The following is a 9,731-nucleotide window of genomic DNA, read 5'->3' as shown; positions in this document are numbered from 1 at the left end:
GAAGAAGTACAAAAATGTGTATGTGGCAGCAAAATGAATAAGGTTTCAGAATAAGGGGGTGAGAGAGAGATGGATGGTGCCTTAATATGTGTTGCTTGGTCCTCTTTATATAGAGCCAAGTATGTAACTAGATTAAAATTAGTTGAAAGGAAATTCAGCAAATAAAGAAAAGTCTTTAACAAAGTAAATGGTTTCATTAGTGGGTTTTTGTTTTTAAGCTAAAAGAAAAAAATTTGAGACTTTAATGCTATGTCACAGCTGTTACAACTGGATGATATCATCTCAATGACATCCTTTGGCATTAAATTCATGGTTTGGCTATAAATGGTAAGATAATCTTTATGAGATCCTTCTATTTCTGGTACTACAACTGGAGTTGTTTGTAGTTTCTGTAGAAGTTGTTGCTGCTTCTACTGGAGCTGTTGTAACTTCTGCAGGAGCTGTTGTTGGTATTTTTTGCTAAGGTTTTTCTTTTGAAAAATTATATGTTTAGTCCTTATATAATTTTGATAAGTAATAGACTAGTTGGTTGATATTTGATGAAGTTTTAGAGATATAATTATAGTCTTTTTGTATTTTAACCAAATCTTGGTGAATAAAGAGAGCATTTAATGCTAGATATGAGATACCAATATATATTTAGCCATGTGCTTGGAATTGATTTAAATGAAAATAATAATATAATTAATATGGATTGATATAATTATATTTTAAAACTTATATTATATTATGGATATTAATTTTTTATGTAAAGAGCATGGCCAATTTTATCATTTTAAGTGTTATGTAATATGAGAGGCTTACCAAATGTTACCTATTGCACACTAACCTATCAGAGTTCAGGGAATTAGGGAATATATACCAAGCAACATACTTTCATTTATCAACTTTAAATTACTGGAGTTTTGCTGAACATACTTCTTGGTCCTTCAAATCACGACTCCCAAAATTCTCCCGATGAGACTCATGAGCTTGGATTATGAGTCGAAAATGAGATGTTGTGCCATGAGCTGGAATTATGGGCTTTGATGAGATTATATCGCCATGAGTTTTGGACCATGGGCTTTGGCGTCATTTTGTGAATATGGACTCTTTTGGGCTTTAAAAGAGATTTTTCCAAAAATTCATGATAGTGTTGACGTGGCGCGAGTCGCCAATGAAATGAAGCCATCTGGTGTGAAAAATTTGTCCTCAACAACTCCCTTGATTGCAAACTATTTCTTGTTCTTCATCCTTCCTCTTCTTCTTCTTTCTTCCTTTTCTCTTTTTCTTTCCCTCTTTCTCTTGCATGCTGCCACTCTCTCTACTTCTTCTCTTTATTTCTTTCTTCTTCTTTTTTTTTCCCCTCTCTCTCTTACACGTTGCATGCTGTCTTCTTCTTTTTTCTTTTTCTTTTTTTTTTGTTGTTTTTTGTTTTTCCTCTTTCACTCTTGCATGCACTCTTCTTTCTTTCTTTCTTTCTTTCTTTCTCTCACTCTATCTTCAGCTAACTCTCTCTTTAGTTTTTAGATTTGGTGTGTTGAGTTATTTTATGGGTTTTGCAAATTGGAATTTTGTGAACTATTTTGTTTTTTTTTTTGGGTGCAAATTTGTGTGTTAGTAGTGTTCAGATCGGAAGGAAAAAGATGTGGAAAGAGAACAGGTTCTCAATTTCGGTTGATTTGATTTTGTGACATGGGTTTGACTTGATTTCATGGGTGGATTTGATTTTGTGGCATGGGTTTGATTTAATTTCTTTCTTTATTTTCCGATAAGAAGAGTGTGTGAATTTGATTTTGTGGATAATTGGTTTTGGTATTTGAACAGTTTTACTGCTGGGATTTCATGGGGTTTTTTTTTTTTTTTTGGTATTGTTTGTGGGTCTTTAAAGAATTTGGCAGAAGAGATGGGAGATAGGGAGAAAGGAGATGGACGAAGCAAAGAAGAAAACAAAAAAAGAAGAGAAAGAATAGAGAGTGCCAACGATAATGAGATGGAATTTCTCTCTCATCAAATGTTAAAATAATAGTAAATCACTGTAAATGTCAGATAAAAACTCACTCTTTTTGAAAAATACACACTCATATCAAACACAGAATTATGTTTTTTCAAATTTTAAAATAACATATTTGAACATGGTACCAAATACATTTTTTGCATTATTAATACTTTAAAGTTTAAACACATATTTTAATAACAATTTTCAAACGACAGTTTTTACATCATTTTGAACAACAATACTTGAGATCTAGTACCAAACAGGCCCTAACAGATACATTTAAGGGTATTAATTTAGAATATATTTTTTTAAAAAAATTATTAAAGAAAAAGAAAAATAAAAATCAACTGAATTTTATCACAATTTTTTTATATATTTTTTACGAAAGTGGTATAATTTTTTTTTTTTAGAATTGTCAAGTTTAGCATCTTCGAATCAAGTTTTAGATTATGATTATTTATTCTTTTGGGCTAAATGAGTTGCAAATTTTAACTTGATAATGAAAACAATTGTTCACATATTAAGCATAAGGGTTATTAGCATAAGGGTTATTAGCATATTTGATCATTTGAGTTATTAAATGATTCTTCAAGAGAAAACATGAAAAGATAGAAACTATGTTTTGTAAATTTTCGCATCATTTTGTTCCCAAATGGGTTACACATGGCAGTATGGCACACACCCATTTCATTGAGTTAGGTCACAGTTTTTTTTTTTTGGTATTGTATTGTATTGTAAATTGTTGGGAAATTTAGACCCCTATTGATAGAATTAACAAGTTTTAAACTCAAGTTGTTAATTAGATTTATTATGAATAAAACTTGTTAAAACAAACAAACATCAATATTATGTCAAAATCATGCATCAGAAAAATTAAATAAGACAAGATATGATGACTTAGGAAAACCAATGAAACCAACCAGTTTCACAGTTAAAAACCTAGGGAGAAACCTTCCCAAAAAGCAATTCATTATAGTAAAGAGAAATTTCAGATCTAGTACAAAACCTTTGTCCTTAGACTCTACAATCCCCATAGATGAACTTACAGAAGAAATCTTCTACCGCTTCAGAACCTTTGAACTCTTTAATATATGAACGTCACCCTTTTGATGTATAGATCTCAGTACATGACTCGCTCCTTTATATTAATCCCAATACGTGACTCACTCACCAACTTGAGGAAGAAGAATGTTGGCTGCAAAGTTCTTCACTTCATTAACAATGAAGATCAAGAAGCACTTGGTTACAAAACCCTAAGGCGCAAAGACGCAGTAGCTTCTTTTTGAGAGAATAAGGCTTTGGTCACCTTTTGCATATGTTCACCTTGTATTCTCTCATGTGACAGCCTTCAAAATAAGCCTTATATATGTCTACGGTTGTGAGAAAAGAAACCCTACACAAATACATAAGCATGGACCGAAAATCAGATCTAAAAAATTGAATTTCGTACCTGTTATGAGCTATTGAGAGGTAACGAGAGCTATCGAGGAGCTATCGAGATTTAATGAATCTCAACACTTCTTCACTTGTGAGCTATCAAGAAGCTATCGAGCATCCAGAAAATTTCTCGATCGATCAAGAGGTGTCGAGTAGCTATCAAGCTTTAAAATCCAGCACTTTCTGGCTTGATTCTTGGACAGACTTGCATGGTTTTAATACTTGAACTTGAAAAAAGGTTTCTTGAAGCATTAAACACATCCTAGATTTATCCAAATACAAGTAAAGTGCATATTGTCAAAGAATTAGCCAATTACATAAAACAATGACATATGTTCTTAACAAGTGAACCACATATGTCCTAACATAAATAATTATGTTATTTGTAAAACTCTAATATATCATCTTATTGTTATTTCTCAGGATTTGGAAATCTCATCTACATTAGCTCAAGTCTCCATTACCGTAAATTTGGATGGTAAGAATGACAACTGTATCTGTGATGTAAAACTCCAACAAGCAAATATTGCCAAGATGGTAAAGGAGAAGAACTTGGATTCAATACAAAAGTTTGGAGGCATCCAAAGAATTGCAGAGGCTCTAGGTACTTATTTAGAGAAGGGAATCCCTGGTCATAAGCAAGATCCATGTACTCAACGCATAGATATAGCTAATTCATCACCCTCTCTAACATAGGCTCCAGCAGGAGGCTGCTTCAAATCACTCTTGAAAACATGCAATGATTGGATTATTTTTCTTCTTTTCGTGTATGCAGTGCTATTACTTGGCTTTGGGATCATTATGGAAAGCCCAAACGATTGGCATAAAGGTGTCATCACAATTCTTTTCATCATGGTGCTTGTGGTTATTCATTCCTTACGGGAACTTTGGCTCGAACGTTCGCAGTAGATGTCAAGAACGTAGAATACTTCGGAAATACACCAAGTGGAAGTTGAGGTCATTAGAGGGTAAGCTCGCAGAAAGTATCCATCTCAGATGTTTTGTTGGGTGACATAGTATGCCTCGAGAAGAAATATCTGGTCCCTGCTGATGGTTTGCTTGTATCTAGTGGAGACATAAATCTGAATGAAGATCTTGATTCCATCATTAACAACGAAAACCCATTTCTATTCTATGGTCTAAAGGTGATTGATGGAAAAGGTCGCATTCTAGTTACATCAATGGGCATGAACACAACATTGGGTGATTTGTGAACTAGGTTACCTATGGCGCCATCAACAAGACCCCATTACCAATGCAACTTGATAAGCTGAACAATGGCATACAAATTACAAGGTTCTTACTCTTCATCCTCAACCTTGTAGTGTTGTTCTTCAATTTTATGCTTCAAAAGAAAAGATTTCATTTTAACCTCCCAGACCTCAAGGGGAAAGCAGTTGCAAGTAATGAGATCATGGGTACGAGTATGAAAATTTTCTTGACACCAAATGGGAAGTTCAACATATTATCAACTTCAATGATCTTACGTTTCTGTTTGGAGTAACAGAAGGGATTCCTTTTGTAGTCACTCTTGCCATTGGTTATTGGAATAAGAAGATGCTATTTGGTGAGGCCATTATTCAAGAACCCTTGGCTTGTCTCACCATGAATTCAGTCACGACTGTCTGTATTGACAAAAGAGATTAGCGATCACTAAACCTAGTGGAAGTTGACGTGGACTCAACAAGAGGAGAAATAGAATCTTGGATAAATGCTGGAGTTAATATCATATTGATTTTAGAAGATAGTGTCTCAATATTGGAGGACATAGCTTCTAAGTATGGACTACTTCCCAATGCAGATAAATTGAAGCTTGGGGCAAAAGAGTTTCGAAACTACACCAACGAAAAGTGGATGGATGAAGTGGATAAAATTATCTTAATGGGAAGTTTAATCCCTTCTGACAGGCTCCTTCTAGTGCAATGTTTGAAGAAAAAAGGTCACACAGTAGCAATGGTTGGAGTTAGTTCAAATGCGATTCTAGCACTAAAGGAAGCTGATGTAAGGATCACCATACAGACTTGTAGTAGTGAAATGGTTAGAGAAAGTTGTAACATCATCATCATGGATGGAAATCTCGGTGTCTTGGTCAGTCTTGTCAGATGCGGAAGATGTATTTGTGACAATATTTGCAAGTATATGCAACTTGAGCTCACCATGAATGTAGCAGGGTTGTTGATAACCTTTATCACAACAACAATTTTTGGATATTCTCCAATTACAACCATCCAATTAGCCTGGGCAAACTTTGTTGTGACTCTTCTTGGTGGCCTTGGATTATTGACAGAGCCACCATCAAAGAAACTGATGGAAAAGCCACCATTGAGACAAACTGAACCACTTATCAACATGACCCTGTGGACTAACGTGTCATCCAAGCTCTGTATTAGTCTAGTGTTATTTTGTTACTGCAGGTGGCTTTTATTGAAATTACACATATTCTGGCAATGTTAGCATATGCAAGGTTGACTTTGCTTCATTGGTTTATTTGTCTTTCAGTTGGGATGGTTTCATGGGTTATTAATTTTCTATTGATTGGGTTACAAAGTGCATGCACTTCTTGATAAGCAGAACAACGTGTCATGCATCACATGAATGACAAAGGGACATGTCGTGTACGTACATATTGATATCTTTCATTATCGATCTGTTGAAGCTAGCTACGAGTTGTGCTATACGTTAGAAGAAGCTATTATAAGTTTGTAACTTATATTACGTGTGATTGGCTTTGGCTATTATTATTGGTGTTAGTTCGAGAGTCAAGATTCTGTCGAAACTATAGATAATGTGAAGGTTGTATGTTGTTGTATATTTCAGTATTTTTTTTCTTGTATATACTATATATGTGTATGTACTTCATCTTTTGAATATATGAACAATATTCTGAGTTCATTCCCTCATGTTTCACTCATCTCACTTGAGTTTTTCATTTAATCTTTTTTCCTTTGATTTGTTGACGAGTTTATCGGTTTATCAATTGATTTGAGGTTTTCTTGCTGCACTGTGTTGTCACAAGAAAAAGGCGGATGGAAAGATAACTATAGATTTTTCCTTTTTTGACGCTTTGATCTAAATAATTCATACCAAGTACTAATATTAAGGATGTTCATAATAATTTCAATAAATATACTTCTAAAGTAAGTCAGAGCCCTATATAATAATTACAAGGACTATTGGCCACAAAAGAATGGAAGTCTGAATAAATATAATTACATATCATTACTTTGTCCTATTAATGGGAATAAAAATCATCACCACTATTATACATAAAAAAATAAGTCAAGTCTATTGTAGGATGTACATCATCTAAAGATTAGCATTACAAAAGTCCAGCCTCCATCAGTAGTTAATCTTACTACTGCTAGCCAAAAAAACATGTCTAAAAATGATCATTGTCTACTCTGAAAATTTTTGTAAAAGAATGGGATGAGACAAAGCCCACTAAGTAGCCTAATTAATGGGGTGGGAGAAATGTAAGTTTCATGATGATGAACAGTTTACAAAGTATGTTTTAATTTGGGAAATTTCTAACTAAATATTGCAAGATGATTTTCAATAATAATATGACAAGAATGATTAAATAATGAAAAACAAAGTTTCTCAAAATAAATACCAAGAAACTATATACTATAATCAGTGAATACTAACAATATAATTTTCAAACCCATAAAATTTAACATAATTAAGGTAAATTATTACAAGGATTTTTCTCTTGAGGATGAGTAGCTCTCTCTTTAACAAGGTGAGTGTATTGTAAAACCTTTTTAGGGTTTTCTTCTGAATAGCCTTCTTACAATTTTGTGGTTAATAAGGGTATATATAGTATGGGTGAAGGATATAAGAGTCACACTTGAAATTATCCAACCAGAGAGTTTTGCGGGTCACTCGCAGGTTAGCCAAGTCGCAAAGTGACTCTCAAAATACAATCTCACACTTGACTCTTCAACTTCTAGCATGTGCTTCTCATGTGACCTTTCGCCAGTCGTCCACTCGTGAGTTAGTCGCAATTAAGTCACAAACTTCATTGTCTTGAGCAATCTTCACCAATTTAATATTAAACCCATTATAATTAAATCCCACAAAATACAAGGAAATAAATATATGTAATTACAACACTTTTTGTTACGGAATAAAGTCAACATAAATGTTATGTGAAAAACCATAATTTAACAATCTCCCATTTTGGCTATTCCATGACAAAACCCCCTATAACAGACTCTACACTTAAACGTGAGTTTGAGAACAATGACAAAACTCACTCACACCTAAATTTAAAACCTATGGTGAACTTGAAATCAAATATGATAGGCCAAGAATGTATTGACCCCTTGTGATGAATTAATTGATTAATTAGTCAAGTTTATTAATTAATCAAATTAACATGCAAATGCGTGGTAGCACAAAAAAATCACCAATTAACTAAAGTGCAGCGGAAAATAAATTGACACGGTGATTTGTTTACGAATGGGGAAAACCTACACGGCAAAAATCTCACCGGGTGATTTTACGATCACCACTCCCGAGAATTCACTATTATCACAACAAGCGGTTACAAGTAAAGGAATCCCAGTACCTTATACTAACCTACAGTTGAATCCTTACCCCAATACCCAATTGGACTTGTTCTGTAGTGACAATCTCTCATTTTCAATGCACGGCTCCCAGTATGTGACTAACTAATTGCGCGAATCCCAGTACGCGACTTCAATCACCAACTAAAGAAAAAGGTTGGCTGCAAAGTTCTGCTGTTCTTCAACACAGGAAGATTACGAAATTTCTTGGTCACAAAACCTTATGGTGTACAAAACACAGAAACTTTTCAAGAACTAGTAGAAACTAGGTTTCTGGTCACACTTGATGAATTATGCTCTTGTGCGATTGTGGTCTTCACTATGTAACCTAATACGGCCCTTAAAATAATCCTTTTATATGTCTAGGCTTATGAGAAAAGAAAACTCAAACACATAATCACGAATTGGAGGAAAAACAGACTCGAAAATCTGAATTTCATAAACCTCGACAGATACCCTATCTGTTGAGCTGTTGTCGAGCCACAGGTTGGAATAGCTCTTCAAGGCTCGATAGATGCTAGTTGTCGAGTTTTAATGAACAACACTTTTCACACTTGAATCTTCGACAAACTTATATGATTTTAACACTTGGTCTTGAAACAAGGTTTCTTGCAGTATTAAACACATCCTAGATCTACCCAATTACAAGTAAAGTGAATTTTGTCAAAGGATTAGCCAATTACATAAATAGTGACATATGTTCCTAACATTCAATCACATATGTCCTAACAATCTTCCCCTTTGGCAATCCGAGACAAAACCACAACAAACAAATGAACATATGAAAGGAGTCATAAATCACTCAACTCATACTCACTTGTTGAATACAATAAAATTTATCCTAACACAAACTCTTGAAAGTTTTGCAAGAAGAGAGTTTATGGCAGGGAAGACTTTGACAACCTGTATTTCTGAAACACTTAAACAAAACTCATCAAGGCATATTTGTGTAAAACAGAAATAAAATATTGCATATAATAAATAAGAAGTATGTGCATAAAGAGAGAAAAGAAACAACACATGTAATGGTAGGTGAAAAACATACATGCAACAACATATAAAGAAGATAAGTACAATGTATGTCAAAATGGTCACAAGACCCATGTACAAGAGATAATGTACCTAAAGTAGAAAGAAAATAAAAGATACAAGTATCCTCACTACATCCTTCAATATCAACACTCCCCCTAACAAAAATCTCCTATATTAACTCTCCCCCTAACTATGACTACTCTCATAACCAAAACTACTCTCCATTTTCGTCACGAATGACAAAGGGTAAGAGCTTCAAGTAGACATCTTGTCATCACTGGAAGAGCTAGCATCACCATTATACTCATCCTCAGAAGCAGTAGCATCATCAGCATCATCCTCATCCTCATCCTCAGAAGCCTTTGGAGTAGGTGGAGGAGAAGCAAAGAAGCCACCCATGACCGCCTGCCGTTGTGCAATACGACCAACGCGGGTGTTCACCTAACACAACCCATCACTGAGAGCGTCGAGGCGAGCATCCATGCACTGAAGTTGTGCCATGATGTCCTCGAGAGACACACCGCTCGTAGAAGAAAAGGGAGCAGATGTGGATAGAGCTAAAAGAGTGGGAAGAGCTGCTGACCTGGACCACCTCGATCGAAGCTATGCCTCACTCTATTTAACGGTAGTGGCATTTATAGCACCCATAATAGAAAAGTGGTCGAACAAGGGAAAGGGAACAGAAAAATGGCGTAAGAGCCTCGTGATAGCAG

Source organism: Castanea sativa, chromosome 5 (assembly GCF_040712315.1).
Source record: "Castanea sativa cultivar Marrone di Chiusa Pesio chromosome 5, ASM4071231v1".
In the NCBI taxonomy this organism is placed as follows: domain Eukaryota; kingdom Viridiplantae; phylum Streptophyta; class Magnoliopsida; order Fagales; family Fagaceae; genus Castanea; species Castanea sativa.
The sequence above is the reverse complement of the archived record's forward strand: the minus strand, read 5'-3'. Positions refer to the sequence as shown.